Source organism: Schistocerca piceifrons, chromosome 2, assembly GCF_021461385.2.
Source record: "Schistocerca piceifrons isolate TAMUIC-IGC-003096 chromosome 2, iqSchPice1.1, whole genome shotgun sequence".
Taxonomy (NCBI): Eukaryota; Metazoa; Arthropoda; class Insecta; order Orthoptera; family Acrididae; genus Schistocerca; species Schistocerca piceifrons.
In genome coordinates this window covers 479,820,297-479,845,528 of record NC_060139.1, presented here as the reverse complement: position 1 = coordinate 479,845,528, position 25,232 = coordinate 479,820,297, and the positions used below count along the sequence as shown (strand labels likewise).

The 25,232-nt window shown below is 39.1% G+C and overlaps 1 protein-coding gene across 3 annotated transcripts in view; it reads left to right on the top strand.

Annotated features, from left to right (window-relative positions):
* The window catches only part of LOC124776251 (integrator complex subunit 13), a 311,412-nt gene that overhangs the window by 34,608 nt on the left and 251,572 nt on the right, over positions 1-25,232 (top strand). The window lies entirely within an intron of this gene.

The following is a 25,232-nucleotide window of genomic DNA, read 5'->3' as shown; positions in this document are numbered from 1 at the left end:
GATAAATTATTTCTACATAATGGTGTTATGTTATGGTATTGAATAAATGCATCTTTCATTTATTAATTTGTACTGTACAGAATTGCAACCTTAACAAGAAAAAGGTTCAGTCATTTACAGATAATTCTATTATGCACTTAGTGATTTACTTGCTTAAGAGGAATATGTTGTATACACTATATTAACCCCTTAACTGCTCTGGACGTGTTAACGCTCGCACCTTTGTACCTGTCCCAGTGTGCTCTGAACGTGTTTACGCGCGCCACCAGTCCTTCTACCTGGTACTCCGAATGTGTCTACGCATGCATAGTGTAGTGGTTAATAAAAAAAAAAATGGGAGAAGAGAGACCGTGAAAAAGGGAAAGAATGAAAGAAATGCAGATCGGACTTTGTATTACGGAAAAGCTATCGGACTTCGTTATTCGAAAAAGCTATTGTTGGGGTGGTCCTTGTGGCGTTTTTGAGCAAAAGTTAAACCAATTTTCACTACAAAAGTTATTGAAAAGAAACAGAGAATAACAGAATGTAACGGACAGGGGGAAGTGGCGTAGACGAGAGATCATCCTTTACCAGATTAACTTATCTTCTTTAGGGCGGCGTCCACGTCTTCAAAAATCTCATTCATTTCAGCGTGAAAAAATCTGCTCCGAAATCTTGCAATAGTCCAGGGACCACTAATTTATACCAATTAAAATCATCTTGATACTGTATGCAATTTAATTCACTTTGCTACTTCTATCCAACGAATTTCTTAATAACTTCCACAATATCTACACATTACAATCAGATCAAGATTAGCCATTAAGTTTTTACGTCAGCATCCGATCACGCCTGCCTTAAGCTACCGCTAACAAGAGACAATTGAAACGGAATAAAAAAAACAAAAAAAGTTAACAATTTTGGTAGTTTCTCTGCCGTCGAGCGCTCATACCGCTGCGACGAGATATTTTTTATCTGAGGGAACGAGTGTAGCGCGGCGAAATTCAAAGCCCCGCTACATCGCCCCCTCGACTGTCACGCTAAAACATTTAGCGTGGCAGGCTAGCAAACCTAAAAGTCAATACATGTAATTTTCATTGGAAAGGCCACGTGCATCCATAGGGGATAATCTTAACCAACACTTACTTTCTAAACCTATATACTAAATACAATTATTACAGTTTGGATCCTTTTTTACACAATTAATATATATATACACATACAGTTTGTTTGAACAAGCTGTTCACCAGAGCAGTTAATGTTGTGTGCTCCCAGCGTTGGTTTCCCAATGCACATCTGGCAGCACGTAGTCTTTGCGCATGCGCAGTAGCATCACTGAATTTCGCGTGCGGCAGTTTCAAAATCGCTGTGTTATGACAGTCTTCAACAGTATTCACTCTCACATAGTGTTCATTACAAGTTGTTATTCCAGCATAAATGGCGTGTTAAGTTCGGTGACACCATAAGATTGAGCGTGTGCGTGATCTGAAGCAACGTCCATGTCTTTTGTTACGACACAACACTCCAGGTCCTTGTGCGTTTTCATGACTATTGTTCCCGGGGCATATATGGTCGATGTAGTTTTTAGCCTCCACATCGCCTACGACAGGTGCTGAGTTTATTGTCTCCAAGCATCTGAAGGCCGGCCAGGAACAACGGCGTCGATGTTCGCAAAGGTAGGTGTTTCACCACATTGTTTACACTTGCCAACAAACGTTCATTTGCAGTGTGAAAATCCTCATTATCGTCAAAGTAAACTGCAGTTTATATCGATTTATAAACAGTTATTTGGTTTATGCGCCATAAGTTTCACAAACAACACAAAATTCGTCGTTTATAACGTTCACTGTTTAACACAGTTTGCATCACTTTTTGCCACATTTACATTTTAACAGTTCACTTTGTCCAAGCATGTTTACATCGTTAATTATGAAAGCTTACATTTCGTGGTCATGTTTCAAAATGTTGACAATATGCAAAGTTTTAACACATATACAAATACATATAAATTTACAAGAATATACACGTGAAATATTTACGCTAAAAAAAATTATACTAAGTCCCATTGGCTTTCTTTTATTGGGGTTTATGGTCATTTTGATTTTCTTTATTAAGGTTTTGACGTGCCAAGGGATATAAGACTTAATGTTTAAAAGCACGGGCTTTCCTTTATTTATTATTTATTTCTTTTCTTTGATTCCATATCTTGGGTGGCTAGTGGTTAACCAGGCTTGTAATGCCATTAATATTCATGTCTTTTTATTCATACCTGAAAGTTTACTGTCACACAATATATTCTTACATTCCATAAACAAACAATACCCAGCTGCAGTATGTGGTAGGATAATGGAGAAAGAAAGAAAGATAGACTGGAAGAAACTATTCACTACCTATAAACTACCAAATCCTACAGCTAATACATAAAAAAAGAGAATGTAATACATTATAACGTTTGCATCACCTTCAAGGGGTGTGTGAAAGGAGGTGCTTACAGTTTACCAAATCATGGGTAAATGTAAGTGTCCTTACGTCAAGTCTGTGTAGTGTAACATCATGACAGATTCTCTGTTTGTGTTCTGACTGTTCATATGACTTAGTGTATTATACCTTAACAAATCCTTGCATGAGTGAATCGCATGTCCCCTCAGTGCTTCCTCAATATCTCCACTTCTTGTGGATACCGTCTATACAAATGGAAAATGTATCTCAGAGATTGTCTCTCTCATAATGTGTATTATATGGTAACATATCAAATTTCCTCTCAAGAGTTCAACCATGAACTTTCTTCGACTTTAGTGAAGGTTAAATATCATATATATATATATATATATATATATATCATTTCTATCTATAAATTATAAACAAAGAACATATTATTATAATTGACAGCAAAATGTCTCTTTCTCACTGTCCGTTGCTCGACGTCGGCTGCACGGATGGTCACTGCTCCTTTGCACTTACCTTGCATAGCCTAAAAAGTCAAATGTCTTCAACGTAGATGTAATTTTGTCATCTGTTCGCTTAAGTGGAGGTGTTGTACGAGTCGCAAAACGGCCTTAATAACTCTCCTATCTTTTGCTTCCTCAGGGTTTTCTGTCATATGTAATTATAATAAAGGCTAATATGGCACTAAATTTCAGTTTCGTTTTTTTTTTTTTTTTTTTTTTTTTTTTTTTTTAACAAATGCATTCACATGAGGGCTGTGTAAAAACTATGTTTCAACTTAAGTTCCTTAAAATATCATTCTCCTGTCTGAACACGAACTATAAATGTTTTCTTCCACACAATGGCGTAACAAAACTTAACGAAAGGTTACTAAGTTACACTTCTGAAATAAATTAAAGCTAATGTGTTTCCAAGTTACATTCTTATTACACTTCTTTCCACAGCTGTAATCATCGTTATGTTCACTCTGCTTTTCTTGCATTCATTCCTTTTCAAGGGCACTGAAAATAGATTCACATTTAACGTCTTGTACTCACGTGTTCTAACTCATCACAAATGTTTTCTTTCAAACTGAAATTCTTATGTAATCTTAAAGATATAAACTGTTTACTCACTTCTCCATGTAGCACAATATTACCAAAACATTCTCACTCATTCCTTACTCACATATTCATCATTATATATATATATATACACACACACACACACACACACACACACACACACACATTAAACATATTCCTCATCAAACATTAATATATCACATACGTGGGGCCATTTGGCACTTCCATTCTCATAAAACTCCAATAATATTTTCCTCAAATAATCTCTTGTCTCCAACCACTTCACAGTAACTTACCTTCTTATATTAACTTAAATATTAACTCATTCATACTGATCATTCATTCTTACATCCTCATTCATTCTGCTACATACCTATGTCATTACTGATGTCAATAGCTATTATTTCCTCTCATTATAGTGCCTTGAAATAACTAACTAGTTGTTGATTCACCTTATAATTTACAATTAACAACCAATGTAACCTGCATAGACCTCATTCCTATATGAATATCTTTTCTCATTCAGCAAGTGTACTCACCTGGGTTTACCTTCTCTTCATAATTATGTGTGCAAGTGTAACTGCAGTATATAATTTCCATAAATGAAAGTTTGTGTTCTTAGGCTGTATAACTTAATGTTCGTGTATTCAATACAAATATTTATGATCTCGTTTTCACAGCAACTTGCTCATGTTCAACTTAGTTATCATTATATTATGTTGTTTTAGTGCACAAAGGGTTTCAAATGTCTGTGGGGATGCAGCCCCCTCGGCTTGTGAGATAACGGGTATTCTAGGGAGTAACAACCTGGGTGAGGTATGCTTGCTATTCTGAAAGGACCTGAATATAATAGCTGCCATTTTCTGTTCAATTGTTTTAATTTTGTAGACTTGGGATGTGAACGCAACAGAATAAGGTCATCAACCTGATAGATTTGTGTATTTGTAACACGTTTGTCATACTTCTCTTTCCTGTTCTTGGCTTTATTGCACAACATAGTGTATGCCTGTCTTACTTTCTCTTCCAAAGGTATGTGTGTTGTGGATGGGGTTAGCTTTGGAATGGGCATAGCCCACTTGTTCTGTTCAGGTTTGTTTAATAATAATTCCTGTGGTGGGTATCCTGTTGAGGCATGAGGCAAGTTGTTTACTATCTGCTCAAAGGGTGCTAAAAATTCGATCCACTTGGTGTGTTTGCGAGGTGAATGTATTCTCATGAATTGACCAAATTCTCTAAAAATCCTTTCTACGGGGTTCCCTTCTGGGTGAAATGCTGATGTAAGAATATGTTTGATGTTATGTGTGGCAACAAAAGATTTCCATTTTCTTCCTGTAAAATAGGGTGCGTTATCCGTGATAATGCTGTGGGGCTTGCCAAACCTTGTAAAGTAACTGTTAGTCAAACGTCTAGCAATAGCAGATGCGTTGACAGTGCGGATAGCATACAATTTTAAGTATTTTGAGAAGACATCAAGTACAGCAACGATGTATTTCACACCTCCACGAGCCCTGGGATAAGGTCCTGCGATATCCAACGATACTAACTCCAAAGGTCGGGTTGGTATAATAGGATGTAATTCATTCAAAGATGATCGGTTGGAAAATTTTGCTTTTTGGCAGATGATACATTTACGAACAATTTGCAACACTCTCCGACGCAGATTGGGAAAATAACAGTACTGTACCATTTTATCAGTGCATTTGGTGACTCCGTAGTGTCCCCAAGTTTTGTGTGTGAACAGAATAAAATCATCAACATGCGCGTCGGGTAGACCGACACACCAATGGTGCGAGTCTGGGGTACGCCTATGAAAAAGTACATTTTTGTGTATTGTGTAATATTTTTGTAAATGTGAAGAAGGATCTGTACGTAATTTCTTTTTGATATTTGACCACCTGGGGTCGCTGTCCTGAAGTGAAGCAAAGTTCTTGCACATATTGTGGTAGTATGGAGCGTATGTACCATCATACATAAGTAAGATGTTAAAGTCTGATGTTTGCTCGGAAAGTTCCGAAAAATCCTGTATGCCTTGGGGCAAATGGGACAGGGCATCGGCTACTACGTTTGATTCACCTTTAATGTAAACAATTTCGAAGCTGTATTCTTGCAGTGAAAGGCACCACCGGGTGAGCCGTGAATGAAGCAATTTGCATGATAGCAAGAAAGAAAGGGCTTGGTGGTCTGTGTATATGCGAGTATGTTTACCCCAAAGAAAGTAGCGAAACTTACGGAATGCCCAAATAATGGCAAGAGCCTCCCGTTCCGTCACCGAGTACGACCTCTCGCACTCAGTGAGCGTGCGGCTCGCAAAACTTATCGGTTTGATGACAGATTGTCTTGATTCGGATTGAATTTGAAATAGAAAAGCTCCAAGGCCGTATGATGACGAATCCGTGGATAGGCAAAAATCTGACGTCATGTCACGGTGGCAGAGGAGGGGTGCGTTCACCAATGCATCTTTAATAGCCTGAAAATCAGCTTGGCAAAACTCTGTCCATCTCCAAATTGCGTTCTTTTTCAGTAAAGTTAGCAGATGAGAGCTGTTCAGAAGCTGTTTTGAAACAAACTTCCTAAAGAAAGAAGATAAACCTAAGAATGCTTTCAACTGTTTACGGTTTTGTGGAGGAGGGAAATTACGAATAGCATCAATCTTCTTAGAATCGGGACGAACGGCTTCCGGCGAGACAATATGGCCCAAAAACTTGATTTCACGCCTTCCTACTTTGGACTTCGAAAGATTTACTGTGACTCCAGCTTGTGAAAATTTAAATAAAATTTGCTGTAACAGATCAATATGTTCCTCCCACGTATTTGTTGCCACGACGATGTCATCGACGTACGCCGTGACGCGTGACAACAAACACGGGCCGAGAACGGCGTCAAGCGCCTCGATGAACACGCCCGCGCTTACGCGCAAGCCAAAAGGCAACACACAAAACTGATAACTGCGTCCTTCACAAAGGAAAGCAGTGTATTTACGACTGTCATTGTGAAGGGACACCTGCCAGTACGATGAGCGGAGGTCAATATTAGTTAGGTATTGTACATTATAAAATTTTAGCAACTGTTCATCCAAGTTGACGGGTCTTGTGTTAACGGGTATAATAATTTTGTTGATTTCACGTGCGTCTAGCACCAATCTGACATTTCCATCTTGCTTGCCTACCGCCAGGATAGGACTGCAATAAGGGGAATGTGATTTTTCTATAACACCCCAGATCAACATACGCTCGATTTCACGTAAAACTGCAGGTTTCTTCGCCCATGGAATATTATAATGTGTCCTACAATAAGTCTTATGTGGCTTAACATCCATTTTGTAGCTATAACCTCTGATTACACCAGGCCTCTCACTGAAAACTTGTGCATAATCACATAATAATTTGTACAATTCTTCTTGCTGTGGTTTCGTTAAGTAGTCAGATTCGACACATTTCTGATACAATAAATCCTGCTCAATTTCCTGATAGTCTGAATCTTCAGGTGTTAAATTACATACACTAACTATGGTAGGATATACCAATTGAAATTGACTTACTTCGTAATGTTTTTGTCGTGGTTCAATCGTCTTGTTAAGTTCAACATTAATTAGTTGTTCTCCTACGGATAATTGACATATGCCATTACTTAAATCTATGATTGCTTTGTGTTCATTCAAAACATCCATCCCTAGGATGCAGTGTACGATAAGCTTGTCTACAATCAGAAAATTACACTTGAACTGTGTATTGGAAAATGTGAAGTTAAAAGGGCTTGCATGCGTATGTTCTTAGATTTAGTACCTGTGGCACTAACCACATGACAATTCTGTACAGGTAATGTAGGTATGTTTATAATTTCTTTCAATTCATTATAGAATGCGGTTGACATCACACTTGCAGCAGCACCAGTATCGAATAAAATTTGTACATCATAATCGTTAAACTTAACCCATGCCGTAGCTTGTATGAATTCTTCTACACAACTGCCTGATTTAATGTTTATTTCGTTGGTTAATTCCTGTTCTGCTGTCATTTTGTCATCGTACCTGAGGAAACAAACCGTCTCAGCCGTTGCGCTCTTACAACACCCCACGACCGTAGCACGAGCGCTTAGCTCGGTCGTCGACTGTTTTCCGTCGTCTGCTGTGTTTGGCCGGGTTCATTGACCAGCTCCACTATGTTTACATTCCGGCCGGTTGGCGCCCACGCGTCAGCTGATGGCGCGCCGCAATTGTTATTGCTACTTCGTGGCGGGGAGTGCATAACTGTAGCGGGGAACGGCGGCGGTTTCCGTGGAGGGTTATGATTTGTCATGCGTGAATTTTGTGTGTTCCACATATTCTGTCGGTGATTGTTGGGATTGGTATTGTTTTGGTGGTAATTATGTCTGTTATATGTCATGTTCCTGTCAAAGTAGCCCGCGTTGTACCGGTTTTTCTCACGTCTCCTATTGTTGTTGTTGTTGTACTGTCTGTAATTTTTATTTTGCTTGTAGTTACCATTTTGATATGGGTGATAATTATTGTTATTATTCCTATTCCACGCATTTCTGCGGTTGTTCCTACCGTCATACACGTTTCCATTTGAATATGTTTCGCGCGCAGGCATCGTATTGTGTCGCGGCGCGGACGGATGGTTCCACCAACCACCGTCACTACGGTTCCTTTGGGGTGGGTGCTGATTTTGGTTACTAATATGAGTAAAATTTGAATGGCGTGAATCGCCTCTGTAAACTACGTCCATTTGATCTAGGAAGTTTAAGAAAGTCTTAACGTCATTCTCCGGTACTCCTATTAATCTGTCTCGGTATGGAAAGGGTAAGTGGCTCTTTAAAGTGTCAATTATCGCTGACAAGTCGGCTGGTTTGGACCAGTACAGTGTCTTGTCTAGGTACCTCTCAAAATATTGTCTTAATGTCTCTTTTTTAGGGTCATAGGTCTCGGGGTTGCACACTTCTCTCCTTAGACTCTGTTGCTCATTCTCGGACCAGAATTCGTCCAAGAAGGCTTGTTCGAACTGTTCAAACGTAAGGCACCGCCGCTTCATAGCGGCACCCCACTTAGCTGCTCGTCCTCTCATGAGATTGGTGACGTATCTGATTTTATCGACTTCTGACCAACTACGTGGAAAAACACCGTCAAATGATCTAATAAACACAATAGGGTGGACTTTGTGCTTGTCCTCACTGGAAAATGTCTGGAAATACCCATGTCTTACAAACGTGTCATCGGCCATGCCGGTAACGTAATATTGCTCGTTCGGTGGAAAAGAAAGCGGCACATTGTAATTTTGATTTGAAATAGGTGATTCCACAATAGGTGGTGTTCCGTCTGTGTCATTAGCCATGGTTTTAGCTGTTTTGTCGTTTCCTGACGATGCGTTTGCACCTATCGCCAAACACGGCACAACATTGTCTCGTAATTTTGTCACTTCGTCTTCTATGTGTTTTGTCTCGTCTTTAACATGTGTCTTTGTTTTTGAAAGTATGTCCTGTGTAATTGTTTCAAGTTTTTTGTCCAGATAGTCGTCACACAATTTACATTCATGTACAATTCTTTCGGCCATGTTGGTGTCGTTGTTTAGTGACGCGAGGTCCGCTCGATCTTCTAACTTTTCTATCTTTTCTTTGAGGTGGGTCTGTTCAAGAACTACCATTGTAAGTTGTTGGGTAATATTTCCCACTTCTTCAGTCAGCTTTTCTTGGGTGGAGCTAGCTGAAGTGTGGGCCTGAGCTAACTCTTCCACACGGGTGTTCACTTCCTGCTGCACATTAACTATTTGAGTTAACTGATTCTCACATCGGGTGATATTGTTTTTTGTTTCGTGTGTGAATGTAACCAAAGTTTCTTCCTGTTTAGTGACTCGGTCGGACAATGTCTCAAATCGCTGGCTGAGCTGTTGAGTGGTGTTATTTAATTCTGTCATCTGTTTTGTCGTCCGTTCAAAATTTTCGGTCATAGTATGGTTTAATATGTCAATTTTCTGACTAACGTCTCGTTTCATGTCTGCAAATAACTCTAATAGTCGGTCCAGTTTGTCAGTTTCCTGTGTCCGATTTGTGTCACATTGCTGAATTTGTCTCATATTCGGTTCTGACATTGATGTTAACAATGGTGCTGACGGTCTAGCCTCGCGTCCATTCCACATTTCGTCATTTAAAGTCGCCATCTGTGTATTATCACAAATGTTGCGAGTTTGAGGCAAAATCATTGCATTGATCTGTGAACTCGTCCATGGAGGGAAACGCGGACTTTCTTGTTGGTTGAAAGATGAATGTACTTCACTTAACTCATCTGCCGAAACTATCTCTACCTTACCACGTTCCATTGTAATAGGATGTATAATAGTAAGTCAAAAAGGGAATAATATAAGTCTGATTAATAAAGATTTGACTCAAATTTAGGTTGAAATATTTTCTCGTCAATGTAAATGATTGCTCTATTGCAAACAATGGTTGAGAAAGATGCAGCAGGGCGGACAAAATTTTTCGTAACAAATGACTGTTTGGCGGTCAAATTCACGATCTTCATATGCTACAACAATACTATAATTAAGACAAACTACAATAGAGATAGATAATTTTGTAAAAATCTAGAAGAAAACTACAGGATGTGTGGAAAAGGAAAAATGGATTCTGCAGTTGGCTATTGAATGTTTGAATGAAACATAATTGTGTGACTCACCATTAAATTTTCTGTCCTGCAACGGCTGGTCAATCACTTCTGCGTAAATCGTATTCGTCAAAATATGGATTTTCTTAATACATCTCCATCGGATAATCACCAAAAGGTCTCAAAATAACAGTTTTGCATCAATATATGCCATGAAAAGAAAAACAGATTGAATTAGTTACAAAAATTCTTTACAATATTGTGCTATCATTTGCTTAGGTACAATAAAGTTGGTGTTTTCGTTACCCTTTAAACTTCAGGATTTTATTCTCTGTTGGGAAAAATACAAATTAAAGTTTCAAATTTGCTCAAAAACGACACATCCGAAAATTGCGTCCAGTCGCGGGAGCCAGTTGTAGTGGTTAATAAAAAAAATGGGAGAAGAGAGACCGTGAAAAAGGGAAAGAATGAAAGAAATGCAGATCGGACTTTGTATTACGGAAAAGCTATCGGACTTCGTTATTCGAAAAAGCTATTGTTGGGGTGGTCCTTGTGGCGTTTTTGAGCAAAAGTTAAACCAATTTTCACTACAAAAGTTATTGAAAAGAAACAGAGAATAACAGAATGTAACGGACAGGGGGAAGTGGCGTAGACGAGAGAGCATCCTTTACCAGATTAACTTATCTTCTTTAGGGCGGCGTCCACGTCTTCAAAAATCTCATTCATTTCAGCGTGAAAAAATCTGCTCCGAAATCTTGCAATAGTCCAGGGACCACTAATTTATACCAATTAAAATCATCTTGATACTGTATGCAATTTAATTCACTTTGCTACTTCCATCCAACGAATTTCTTAATAACTTCCACAATATCTACACATTACAATCAGATCAAGATTAGCCATTAAGTTTTTACGTCAGCATCCGATCACGCCTGCCTTAAGCTACCGCTAACAAGAGACAATTGAAACGGAATAAAAAAAACAAAAAAAATTAACAATTTTGGTAGTTTCTCTGCCGTCGAGCGCTCATACCGCTGCGACGAGATATTTTTTATCTGAGGGAACGAGTGTAGCGCGGCGAAATTCAAAGCCCCGCTACAATAGACATGTTCAGTGTACCAGGTAGAAGGACTGGTGGCACGCGTAAACACGTTCAGAGCACACTGGGACAGGTACAAAGGTGAGCACATTAACATGTCCAGAGCAGTTAAAGAGTTAAAGACAGGTATACACTTCCAAAATGTTGTATAAAAGTGGCTAAGTTACTATGAGGAATTTTTGTAGAAACCAAGGAAATTGTAAAATAATCGTATTTATTAATTGCCACTACATGAAGAAATGATCAGAACAGAAGGAAACTTGCGGCAACTTCTTTATGTAATAGTATAAACAGGCTATAAGCGATGAGTGAAAGCACCCATATGGATTCCACAGCTTCCCCCAAATTGTTGTACAAGGTATCAAAACATGATTGGTTGACCTTGTGGATACATCACTATGTGTAATTGATGTTCATTGCTCACTCATTGCAGTAATTTAGTTTGAGTTTGTTGTAGGTGTTAAAGTAATAATGCAACTCACAAGGGAACCTCCCCATCGCAGCCCCCTCAGATTTAATTACAAGTTGGCACAGTGGATAGGCCTTGAAAAACTGAACACAGATCAATCGAGAAAACAGGATGAAGTTGTGTGGAACTATGAAAAAAATAAGCAAAATATACAAACTGTGTAGTCCATGCGTAAGATAGGAAGCATCAAGGACACTGCAAACTCTGAAGCGCCGTGGTCCCGTGGATTAGCGTGAGCAGCTGCGAAACGAAAGGTCTTTGGTTCAAGCCTCCCTCGAGAGAAAATTTTTTTATTTTCAGACTATTATCAAAGTTAAGGCACTCAAACATAATCAACTTCGCTCTCCAAAATTCCAGGACATGTTCAGATTTGCTTGGACACATGCAGGATTTGACGGTCTACACACGGAAAAATTTGAAAACGTTAAAAACATATGTTTTGACAGAGCACAGGGAAAACTGTGCAACTGTGAAACTGTTGCATTGATTTGTTGCAGTTCATGTGACAAACTCTTATGTTTTCATCACTTTTTTGGGAGTGATTATCACATCCACAAGAAAACCTAAATTGGCAAGGTAGAAGAATCTTTTTACCCATTCGCCAAGTGTACAAGTTAGATGGGTCGACAACATATTCCTGTCAGGTGACGCACATGCCGTCACCAGTGTCGTATAAAATATATCAGACGTGTTGTCCTGTGGAGGAATCGGTTGACCTATGACCTTGCGAGCAAATGTTTTCGGTGCCCATTGGAGAGGCACGTCCTTTCGTCTACTAATTGCACGGTTTTGCGGTGCGGTGGCAAAACACAGACACTAAACTTATTACAGTGAACAGAGACGTCAATGAATGTACGGACGGTTCATACGTAACTTTGCGAGAATAAAGAAAGTAAAATTTTCACTCCATGGAAGACTTGAACCTAGGAACTCTCATTCCGGAGCTGCTCACGCTACCCACAGGACCACGGCGCTCCTGAGCTCACAATGTCCTTAATGTTGCTTATGTTGCGCATGGACTACTCAGTTCGTATATTTTGCTTATTTTTTTCGTAGTTCCACACAACTTCTTCCTGGTTTCTCGATTGATCTGTGTCCAGTTTTTCAAGGCCTATCCACTGTGCCAACTTATAACAAAATCTGAGGGGGGTGCGATGGGGAGGTTCCCTTGTCAGAGACAGGTTTGGTAATGGTTGGTTCCATGATATGAGGCTGCCTTCTGTGAAGAGTACTGTATTGCTACCATTTGTGCAATATGATTACACAGTGCATATCGAGAAATGCAGCAATTGTAGGAAAGTTATAACTGATTATTAATTCCAGTCACAGTTTTGAGATAACATAGATGATTACCACTTTTGGCCATTATAAACTATCATCACATCTTTTTGGCTTAATTACAGTGTAACTCACGAACTTCCACACCATGTGTGACTGCTTCAGCATTAAAATATGGGGAGGTTGTAGTTGTACTTTCACTACTTGAGAGGATCCCCATAAAAAATGAGTGATCATAGGACAATGAAATTTGTAAGCACATGTGGAAGAGCAATAGCGAGTAAATATTTGAAAGAAACATGTTTTAATTTCCAAATGAGAGGGTAAAATTTGTTAATTCCTTACCACATTCACGTTCGAGGCTACAAACGTTACTCAATGTGATGACCATCAGCGTTGAAGACAACTCAGAAGTTTGTACAGATATCATATCACAGTTGTCTGCTGCTCTTTTCCAATGATGGACCATGGAATGTTCTGCAGTTGTGAGAGCTCATGCATTGCTTAAAGATTGCATATTGCATCCAGCATTCTCAGCCATGGTAACAATTTGTGGCACAATTGGTCGTTGGCCTCTCCCAGGAGTGATTCCCAAATCACCAGTTAATTTGAACTTCTGGAACACATTCTGTGTACAGAAAGGGGATGTCTCCGAACTTCTTTAATGTGTCAACAATTGCAAAGAGCAGCAGTACTATTGCTGTTGTTTAGATAAAACAGCTTTACAAGTTTAGCCCTGCTCACCTTGTCCGGACCCATGTTTGATTGTCTGCAGCTGTAACACACACTGATGCTCGTGTTTCAACCCTGTGTCGCCAAACCAGTACCGGACGTAATGGAAAACCATGACACCAACACTACTAACAATGCAAATTGTGCAGCGCACGGTCTGAACATCAGTCGTATAAAGTTGGGTACCAATAGGATAAATAGTCTTCCATCTACACTGGATCAGGTAGTGAAAGTTTAATTATAACTATCCTGTATGTCAGCTACAACCTATGTATTGTACAGTATTGTACTTCATCGTAATTCTACATTGAGTATGATACAGTTCTGTGCACAATACGAATTTAGTCTTCCAGTCGCAGTGTAAAACTTGTTAAAAATCCTAATGGTGCTACTTTTACCTGAAAGTAAACATGATGCTAGTACCAGAAACGATACGCTAGTGATCAGTTAACATATACGTTAATTGCATTGTATCTGAGTGGTGATAATATGCTAAGATAATATTAGTTTTGGTTTATTAGTGTATCATCATCATTAACAAACCAGTGCAGTCATCTGTATGACATACTGAAAGTGCTTAATACAGATTGTGAACAGTGAGCATTGTTTCTGGTGTTACTTTGTTCTCAGTGTTATGCCTTAACATAAATTACAATGCTCCCAAATCAGGAAAGTAACAAAAAATTGATGCAAGTCTTTTGTAGCCAACACAAAGCTGAATTTTGTTCTGTGTGTCATGAAAAAATGTAGAAGTTCAAAATGGCCGCCACTTAAAACTGTGATGTTAAAAGTGTCTGCATTATAACCTACTTTTGAACTTTAGCTAACAAAGAAACATACACATTTCTTGGATCTAAAGTGCTAGGTCCAGTGACTGAGTACTGTGCTGCATTAAGTGGGGTGTAACTTATACAGGCCATTTAACTGTCCACAATTAAAATGGCACCGGATCATCGAGCGTTGTGGTCATGCACATTTTATTTTGAAAACACTTTCTTACGCATATCGTCTTTCGTAGATGGACTTCTCCAGATGATGTGCAGTACCAGTAACTGAAAATTGATTTCATTTTTAATATTTATAATAAAGCTATTTCAAATTATCTCTGATAAAGTAGTTTATTTAGATACAGTTCACTGTGGAATAGCATCTATTAGATAATTTCACAATATTGCGTTTTGAGACAGTATTTGCTATTTTTATTTATTTAGTTATTATACCATCGATCCAGCTGTGAGAATTTCACAGGGATGTAGTGTGTGTCAATTTTTACATTGTCAGTGACAAGTACGTATACACTATGTTTACAGGTAAAGATTAGAAAGTTACATAACTACTACCATGATCCATAACACAACATGATGAAATGAGAAACCTTAGGCCAACAGATCACAAAGTATAAAACTTAGTAAATTAAATATGAAAAGGTCGCATAACCCAGAGAGTTAAATATAAGCAGTTAACACTAAAAGAGTAACATATGTGACAAGAATTTACAGCTTAATGTTCAATTTATGTGATAATACATCTTATTTTATTTTAAGGCAGTTTCTCACTGTGTTTCTTAAACTCTTCCAAACTGTAAAATGACATGGCTAAAAGAAATTGCCTCCTCAGAAGCTCTTTAAATGTAGATTTGTTGACTATTTCACATTTTATTTCTGGAGGAAGAGCAGTAAATATCTTTATGCCAGATTGCTGTATACCCTTCTGCACAACTTTCAAATTTTTAACTTCAGTGTGGAAATCATGTTTTCTCCTTGCGTTGTACTGATGGTATTCACTGTTACATTTGTATAAATCAGTGTTTTTACTTATGAAACATATAAGTGAATATATGTATTGAGAAGTGGTTGCAAGAATTCCCAGATTCTGGAATAGGCTTCTGCAACAGCATTTAGTGTTTACACACACATCACTCTTACAACACAATTCTGAGCAATGAATATTTTCTTTGCAAGAGGTTGATTTCCCCAGAAAATAATTCCATGTGCCAACAAAGACTGGAAGTAACCATAGTATGCTGCTTTTTTAATGCTTAAGTTTGCACTGTCAGAGGTGATTCGCATTGCAAAAATTGAAGAGCTGAGTTTCTTGTAAAGATCTAAAATGTGATGGGACCAATTTACTCCTCAGTCAATCTTCACGCATAGAAACTTTGTTACTTCCACTCTTTCTATGACCTGTGTGGCATATTTAACAGTCATTTCTTCCTCAGTTGTGGCAGTTGGGGTGAACTGAATATAATTATTCTTACTAAGGTTTGTTGAAAGACCATTTCTACATCTACATCTCCATCTACATCCATACTCCGCAAGCCACCTGACAGTGTGTGGTGGAGGGTACTTTGTGTACCTCTATCGGTTCTCCCTTCTATTCCAGTCTTGTATTGCTCGTGGAAAGACAGATTGTCGGTATGCCTCTGTGTGGGCTCTAATCTCTCTGATTTTATCCTCATGGTCTCTTCGTGAGATATATGTAGGAGAGAGCAATATACTGCTTGACTCCTCGATGAAAGTATGTTCTTGTAACTTCAACTAAAGCCCGTACCAAGCTACTGAGCGTCTCTCCTGCAGAGTCTTCCACTGGAGTTTATCTGTCATCTCCGTAATGCTTTCGCGATTACTAAATGATCATGTAACGAAGCACGCTGCTCTCCTTTGGATCTTCTATATCTCTTCTATCAACCCTATCTGGTACGGATCCCACACTGGTGAGCAATATTCAAGCAGTGGGCGAACAAGTGTACTGTAACCTACTTCCTTTGTTTTCGGATTGCATTTCCTTAGGATTCTTCTAATGAATCTCAGTCTGGCACCTGCTTTACCGACGATCAATTTTATGTGATCATTCGATTTTAAATCACTCCTAATGCGTACTCCCAGATAATTTATGGAATTAACTGCTTCCAGTTGCAGACCTGGTATATAGTAGGTAAATGATGAAGGATCTTTCTTTCTAGGTATTTGCAGCACATTACACTTGTCTACATTGAGATTCAATTGCCATCCCCTGCACCATGCATCAATTCGTTGCAGATCCTCCAGCATTTCAGTAGAATTTTCCATTGTTAGAACCTCTCGGTATACTACAGCACCATCCGCAAAAAACCTCAGTGAACTTCCGATGTTATCCACAAGGTCATTTATGTATATTGTGAATAGCAAAGGTCCTATGACACTCCCCTGCGGCACACCTGAAATCACTCTTACTTCGGAAGACTTCTCTCCATTGAGAATGACATGATGCGTTCTGTTATCTAGGAGCTCTTCAATCCAATCACACAATTGGTATGATAGTCCATATGCTCTTACTTTGTCCCTTAAACAACTGTGGGGAACTGTATCGAATTCCTTGCGGAAGTCAAGAAACACAGCATCTACCTGGGAACCTGTGTCTATGGCCCTCTGAGTCTCATGGACAAATAGCACGAGCTGGGTTTCACATGATCGTCTTTTTTGAAACCCATGCTGATTCCTACAGAGTAGACTTCTAGTCTCCAGAAAAGTCATTATACTTGAACATAATACATGTTCCAAAATTCTACAACTGATCGATGTTTGAGACATCTGTTCGACATCCCTTCTTGAAAATGGGGATGACCTGTGCCCTTTTCCAATCCTTTCGAATGCTATGCTTTTCTAGAGACCTACAGCACACCGCTGCAAGAAGGGGGGCAAGTTCCTTCGCGTACTCTGTGTAAAATCGAATTGGTATCCCATCAGGTCCGGCAGCCTTTCCTCTTTTGAGCAATTTTAATTGTTTTTCTATCCCTCTGTCATCTATTTCGATATCTACCACTTTGTCATCTGTGCGACAATCTAGAGAAGGAACTACAGTGCAGTCTCCTTCTGTGAAACAGCTTTGGAAAAAGACATTTAGAATTTCGGCCTTTAGTCTGTCATCCTCTGTTGCAGTAAACCATTTCATTAAATCTATAAGAATAATATTAACAGACTCGTGAACATTTTCCCATTTATGACCATTAACCATTATGTTTGTGTCATATGCAAAGATGGTAAAATAACACTGTATCCTGGGAGAATAAAGTAAATCATTTATAAATAAAAGGAACAATAAGGACCAAGAATAGAACCCTGTGGCATTCCACAATTTGTGTCTCTCGATTCTGATGAAATCATTCCACCACACAAATTGTCTGACTTATCTAAGACTACTTTCTGTTTCCTATCTGTCAGGCATGACTGAAGCCAGTTATTTGCTACACCGCTTATTCCTAGATGGTCTGCCTTCAGTAGTAGTATTTGGTGGTTCGCAGTGTCAAAAGCTTTAGATAAATCACAAAATAACCCAGTTGTCACCATTTTCTCGTTTAGAGATTCCAAAACCTTATCTATGAAGGCATATATCACTTGTTCAATTGACAGAGCTTTCTGGAAATCAAACTGATGTTTGCTAAGAATATTGAATTTATATAGGTGTTCTAAAATTCTAGAATACAAAAGTTTTTCTAGTACTTTTGAAAACAGTCAGGTGAGATATTGGTCTGAAATTTGTAACATCAGATTTCTCCCCTTTCTTAAAGGCAGGCTTCGTGGTAGCATACTTTAGTCTATGAGGAACAATTCCTTGCTGCAAAGAGGCATTGAAAATATGACACATTATATCGCTTCCAGAAGTACAACATTGTTTTAACAATTTGCTCGAAATATTGTCTACTCCACAGGACTTCTTGGTTTTCGTGGAGGCAATTGTTCTTCCAATTTCTGATACTGTAATAGGTCTGTTATGCATTTGAATGATTTTGTTAGGGACAGCATTTTGCAAAAAGGTCAAGGCATCATCCAGAGAACCCTTGCAACCTATTTGCTTACACACTGACAGGAAGTGTTTATTAAAGATTTCAGCTATGATCTCAGGATTTTGCACAAGATTCCCTTTGTGTTTGATTTTGAAGTTTTCTACGGGTCCTTTTTTTTTATTGTTGCCTGTCTCCTTGCTAAATATTTGCCAGACAGTCTTCATTTTATTATTGTAGTTATTAATTTCTTTTACATAGTACAGTGCTTTTGATGTCTGAATAAGTTTCTTTAGGTTTTTACAATACCTTTTATAATGGCTGATTAATTCTCTGTCCCTGGACACTCTGGTTGCAATATAAAGTCCCCTCTTACATTTACATGACTCTCTAATATCCTTAGTGATCCATGACTTCTTTAAGGATGAGGAAATATTGTTTGTAACAAACTTTTTAGGAAAAGTGTCTTCAAAGTGGGATAGGAATTCATTTATGAATATGTTAAACTTTGTATCAACATCATCTACTCTGTGCAATGAATTCCAGTCTTCATGCTGCAGCTTACGGTTAAAAATTTCCAGGGTCCCTTTGTTCATAAGTATGATTGCCTTCCAGAATGGGACTGTTTTCTTGAGAGGTCTGTAGTCATGTAGAGTGAGGAACTGTCCATCATGGTCTGATATGCCATTTAAGATCGGGGTGACAGTGAAGTTCTGGTATGAACTTACATCTCAAAATGTGTTGTCTATTAGAGATTGACAGTCAGGTGTGATCCTAGTAGGAAAGTCAACCACCGATGTAAGATTGTAGGAACTTAGCAAATTCTGGAGCTCTTCTCTGTTCTTGCATTCAGTTGCAAAGTGACATTAAAGTCCCCAAGTAAGATAATGTCATTATTTTTTGAAAATAAGGTTAATAATAACAATTCTAACTGCACCATAGAGACTATGAAATTGGTTCCTGGTGCCCTGTAGACTGTAACCACTATTAATTTTGAACTGTTTAATGTCACTTCTGCTGCACATACTTCAAACTTTTGGTCAGTGCAATATTTCCTTACATCTACAGATCTAAAAGTTAAGTTATTTTTAATGAAAATAGCTACTCCACCTTTTCCCATGCTATCTCTACAGTAGTAGGTGGCAAGGATATAACTGTCCATATGTGACATTTCAATTCCTTCTGTAATATGGTGTTTTGAGAAACATAAGATCTGAGCATTGTTCATAGGATTTTTGTCATTTATGTTAACTTCTAATTGGTCTAGTTTGCATCTTATCACAAAATGTGAATTTTTCAGCTCCACAGTGATGCTACAAGAAATCTGAAGTCACAGTTTTTGTAATATGTTTAGCAATGAGCTGGCACTCAACATGTCAAAAGATACATTAGTGCTATTGTTTGCAAATAATTTACGCATTATTGCATAACATTTTGGATGAAACGCAAAGAATGTAAGGGTTTTGGCAGTGAGTGGCATAAATATACATCTCACCTCAATTGTGATACCTCTTTGCAATAAAAATGTGGGTACTATTTCTGGCAAACAATTCGAAGAAGGGCTACCTTTTAAACATCAAGCATCTAACATGTGAAGTTGCATATGACTTCTGTTGTTGTTAAGGTCTTCAGTTCGATGAGTGGTTTGATGCAGCTCTCCATGCTACTCTATTCTGTGCAAGTCTGTTTGTCTCTGAATATATTGCAACATACATACATGTGAGCCTGCTTGCTGTATCATATCTCAGTCTCCCTCTACTGTTTTTTACCACCACATCTCCCTCCAGCACTAAACAGATGATCCGTTGATAACTCAGAATGTGTCCCATCAACTTATTGTCTCTTTTAATTAAGCTGTGCCACAAATTTCTTTTCTCCCCAATTCTCTTCAGTACCTCCTCATTAGTTATGTGATCTACTCATCTAATCTTCAGCATTCTACTGTAGCACCACATTTCAAAAGCTTCTAGTCTCTTCTTATCTAAACTGTTTATCATCCATTTTTCGCTTCCAAACAAGACTACACTCTAGGCAAGACTTCCTATCACTAACAATCCTGATGGTGGAACAAGTACAACTGAGAATCACAATAGGCATAGAAATCACCACTTCAATTGTAAGGCTTTTATATTTAAAATTCTTGACCAGTTTTGGGCTAAGAAACACACATCATCAAGTGCAGTTAGCCGTGTGCTGCGACCCCAGCTGCAGTGAGACTGGATAGAGCGGAGGCGACCATCACGAGTGAGCGCAGAGAATGGAATCTGTGCTTGCTTGTGGTAGTCACGCCCTCTCTACGCAGTCTCACAGAACATGACTAATTGCACCTAATGGTTGACATGTGTTAGCCTGAAACTGGTCATGAATTTTAAAAATAAAAGCCTTATAATTAAAAGGGTGACTTCCATGTCTATTCCTATCACTAAATTTACATTTGATGTTAACAAATTTCTCTTTCTTTTCTTGCCTTGCCAGCCTACATTTCATATCCACTCTTCTTTGGCGTTCATTAGTTATGTAATTGCTCAGTTAGTAAAACTCATCTGCTACCTTTAGTGTCTCATTTCCTGATGTAATTCACTCAGCATCACCTGGTTTAAGTCAATTACATTTCATTACACTTGGTTTGTTTCTGTTGATGTTCATATTATACCCTTCTTTGAAGAGACAGTCCATTCTGTTCAGCTGCTCTTGCAAGGCCTTTGCTGTCTCTGATGGAATTTCAGTGTCATTGCCAATGTGGCGTTCACTGTGTTACTCGGTGGTTTGGTATTTAACTAATTTGTAAATGAAAATGATAATCTTATTTTATTACATTGAGTAATTACTAAATAATTTTTCTCCCGGCTAAAGATTTGGTCAAGTTGCTAAAGAACTCCAAGTTAACATCATGTTAAAGTGTTGTCTGTAAGTTGTGTAAGTGTCACTAAATTACAGTTCATACAACAGATTCTATACAACTATTGATTATGATGGAAGCAGTTATCTTCAGCAAAATGATCATTAAAGCCACCGAATATCAGCCGCGCACAACACTGACTTATGTTACCTGAAACAATATTCTTCGTAACTCGTGCGTAATTAGTTTCGGCTCCATACATCAGCTAGAAAAGTTTGTTATAAGGATCGTGCTATGAGCACTGTTTTTAAAGAACCAATCTGATTCGAATTATTTTCATTAAAATGAGTTCAGGACCACCGGTGCATATTTATTTTTACACATTTGTATTACGTTCGGCATTTATGTCTGCAGAGTTGCGGAATTTGAATTTGCCGCTGAGATAATTGTTAAGATGGTGGCAGACATATAGAGACTTTCTATTGTTAGAGCAAATAAGTGAAGTATTTGAAATGCTTATTAAAGTTTACTTTCATATTGTGCTCTATTTAGACTTCATCAAGCAAACATTTGATTTTTTTCTAACGAAAACACAGACGAAAACGTGATGCTTGTGCAGAAGCATATAGGCAGTCATTTTTCCCTCATTCTGTTTGGGAGTGGAACAGGGAGAGAAGATGCTAGTTGTGGTACGAGGTACCCTCCGCCACACACCATATGGTGGATGCGGAGTATGTATGTAGATGTAGATGTAGATCTACCAACTCGTACACTTTTCTCTCACTAATGCAGCTATCTCCATACCCTTCCAGCATCCTTCTATATAATGTAATTGGACTGACAAAAAAAATCAACTCACCAAGTGGCGGCAGGAGAATTTGCTTATAAAGGTACTAAAATTTGCAGGCTTTCAGAGCCAATGGCTCATACTTCTGGCAGAAGGTTTGAAGGGGAAGGAAGAGGGGTGAAGGAAAAGAACTGGAGAGGTTTAAGAAAAGGGTAAAGTTCAGAAAAGGCACCCACAACTCTAGGTCAGGGGAGACTTACCAGAAGGGACGAGAAGGAAAGACTGATTGTTGCAGACTGCAACAGGTGAGATTTGAAGACATGAGAGGTTAAAGGTGAAAGACAGGGTAATATGCAAGAAATCATGGACGAGTTAATAAGAATGAAAAGCTAAGTACATTATATGTAATTGAGGTGGTAGGGGGATGGCGAAAAATAGGCCGGTCAGAAAATGGAAGACGTATAAAACTAAAACAGAATGAAGAAAGGAGTATTTACTATGAATAAATGCTGAGACGGAAGAAATTAACATAAATTAAGGCCAGGCTGGTTATGAGAACCAAGGACATGTTTTAGTGCTAGTTCACACCTTGGAGTTCTGAGAAACTGGTATCTGGGGGAAGAATCCAGATGGCTCGTGTAGTGGAACAGGCACCGATATCAAGAAGTTAAGGGCTGATGTAGGTGGTTGTGGAGGATGTTGAGGGCAAGTCTAGCAGTGGGGACGGTCAAAGGGGTAGGAGCCAAAAGGTAGGGAGATGGGTGCAGAAGGAGTGTAGGGTCTGATAAGGATATGGCAGAGATTGGGAAGATGAAAATCTGTTGTAGGTGTGGTGGGCAAAATCTAAGACAGAATGGACCTCATTTCAGGGCATGATTCTAGGAAGTTATGGCCTTGTCAAAGTAGCTGATTAGTACATTCAAGACGAGGATAATATTGAGTGACAAGTGGTGTACTGCTAAGTTGTTTTTTGGAGGGATCAGCAATACCAGGATTGAATGTGGTAGCCTGGGAAATTTGCTTTTGAACTAGGCTGGTAGGGTAATTAAGTCCAGTGACGGCTGAGGTGAGAATGGGGTTGTATTGATCTAAAGAGTCTGCATTCAAACAAATATGTTTGCCATGAATGCCAATTGTCAGTAGGTTTAACGTGGACAGGCGTGTGTACCTGGCCATTGGTGAGGTTGAGATCAACATCAAGGAAAGTGGTATGGGATTCAGAATAGGACCATGTGAAATTTAATTGGAAGAATGTATTTAGAACTTCCAGAAATTTTTACAGGTCAGTCTCACCATGAGTCCACATGGTAAAGATGTCTTCAATGTATCTAAACCAAACCAGGGGCCAGGGTCCTAGGAAAGCCCCCTCCAAGCGATCCATGAAAAGGTTGACATAGGAGGAGCTGTCCTGGTTCCCATTGCTCTGCCTGTGATCTGTTTGTATGTCTGCCCCTCAAAAGAAAGTAGTTATTGGTAAGTAAAGAGTTGATTAAAGTGAGCAGGAAGGACTTCATAGGTTTGGAATCAGGTGTGCACTGACTGAGAAAATGTTCAGCAGCAGACAGACTTTGTGTGTGGAGGGGATGTTGGTATAGAGGGAGTGGCATAAATATTGACAAGCGAGGTGTTGGTGGGAGTGTGACAAGCACGGATTTCAGACAGTCTAGGAAATGGGTGGTGTCTTTAATATAGGAGGGAAGTCTTTGTACTGTCGGTTGCAAGCATTGATCAACTAAGGCAGAAACGCATTTGGTGGGTGCTTTGAAGCCAGCGACAAAAGGATGGCCAGGATGATTGAGTTTGTGGATTTTGGGAAGAAGGTAAAAGGTGGGGTGTGTGGTTTGGGTGGGGTGAGAAGTTCTGTGGATTGAGGTGTTAGTCCTTGTGAGCGGCCTTAGGTTTTAAGGAGCGACTGCAGGTCAGTTTGAATCACAGGGACGGGATCTCGGTGGAAGATGCTGTATGTAGAGATTTCAGAATGGACAACTGCATGGGAGAGGATACTTTCCATGGTACTGTACGTTAGGTTGCTTCCCATTCCGTTTGCATATGGAGCAGCTGGTGTAGGGCTTCACTAAATACTACTGTTGGTCAAATACCACAGTGATTGATCCTTTTTCTGTTGCTAGGATAATGGTGGATTTTTCAAGGTTTTACACCCTCCAATCACAGAAATCATGTTACGGCTAGCTATTCTTTTACGGTGCACACAGATAGGGACATGGCCATATTGTTTCAGCTGTCTTTCCTATTTAGCGTGTCATGCCCTGTCAGCATATGCCAGAACTTTCTCAAAAGCGTGCATCTTCACTTCCAGGGAGCTTCAAATGCCTGACCTGTTAATTGCATTTAATACTGATAATTTGTTGTTACATTTTGAACTGCCCTTGTACTTTCATACTGTGCAAACCACTGTAAACTGCATGGGAGAGGATACTTTTCATGGTACTGTATATTAGGTTGCTGCCCATTCCGTTTGCGTATGGAGCATGGGAAGAATGGCTGCTCATGTGTCTATATGTGCACTGTAATTCATCTGGTTTTGTCTTTGTGGTCGCTTCAGGCATTCAAGGGGTTTGTATTGTAGTCCTAGATTCTTGACTGGTTCTTGAAACTTTGTAAGCAGACTTTCACATCATATTTGTTGTCTTTCTTCAATTGCCAGCAAATGCAGATTTTTCAGGAGTTCTGTGACACTCACCTGTTGTCAAATAAACCTGGATCATGTCTTCTGGCCTTCATTGTATGTATTCAGTACCCAGTGTTGGTCCCATTTTGGTGTTATACACTTGACCAGTTTTCTAGAATTGTTCACCCAAGTGTTCTGCTAGCAAAGCCTTTGTAAACAGACTGCATTTTGAAACTTCCGGGCAGATGAAAACTCTATGCTGGACCGAGATTCGAACTCAGCACCTTTGCCTTTTGTGGGCAAGTGCTTTCATATCAGTGCATACTCCACTGCAGAGTGAAAATTTCGTTCTGGAAACACCTCCAGGCTGTGGCTAAGCCTGTCTCCACAATATTCTTTTTTCGGGAAGTGCTAGTCATGCAAGTTTCGCAGGAGAGCTGTAACATTTGGAAGATAGGAGATGAGGTACTGGCAGAAGTAAAGCTGTGAGGATAGGTTGTGAGTCATCCTTGGGCAGCTCAGTGGTTAGGCCACTTGCCTGCGAAAGGCAAAGGTCCCAA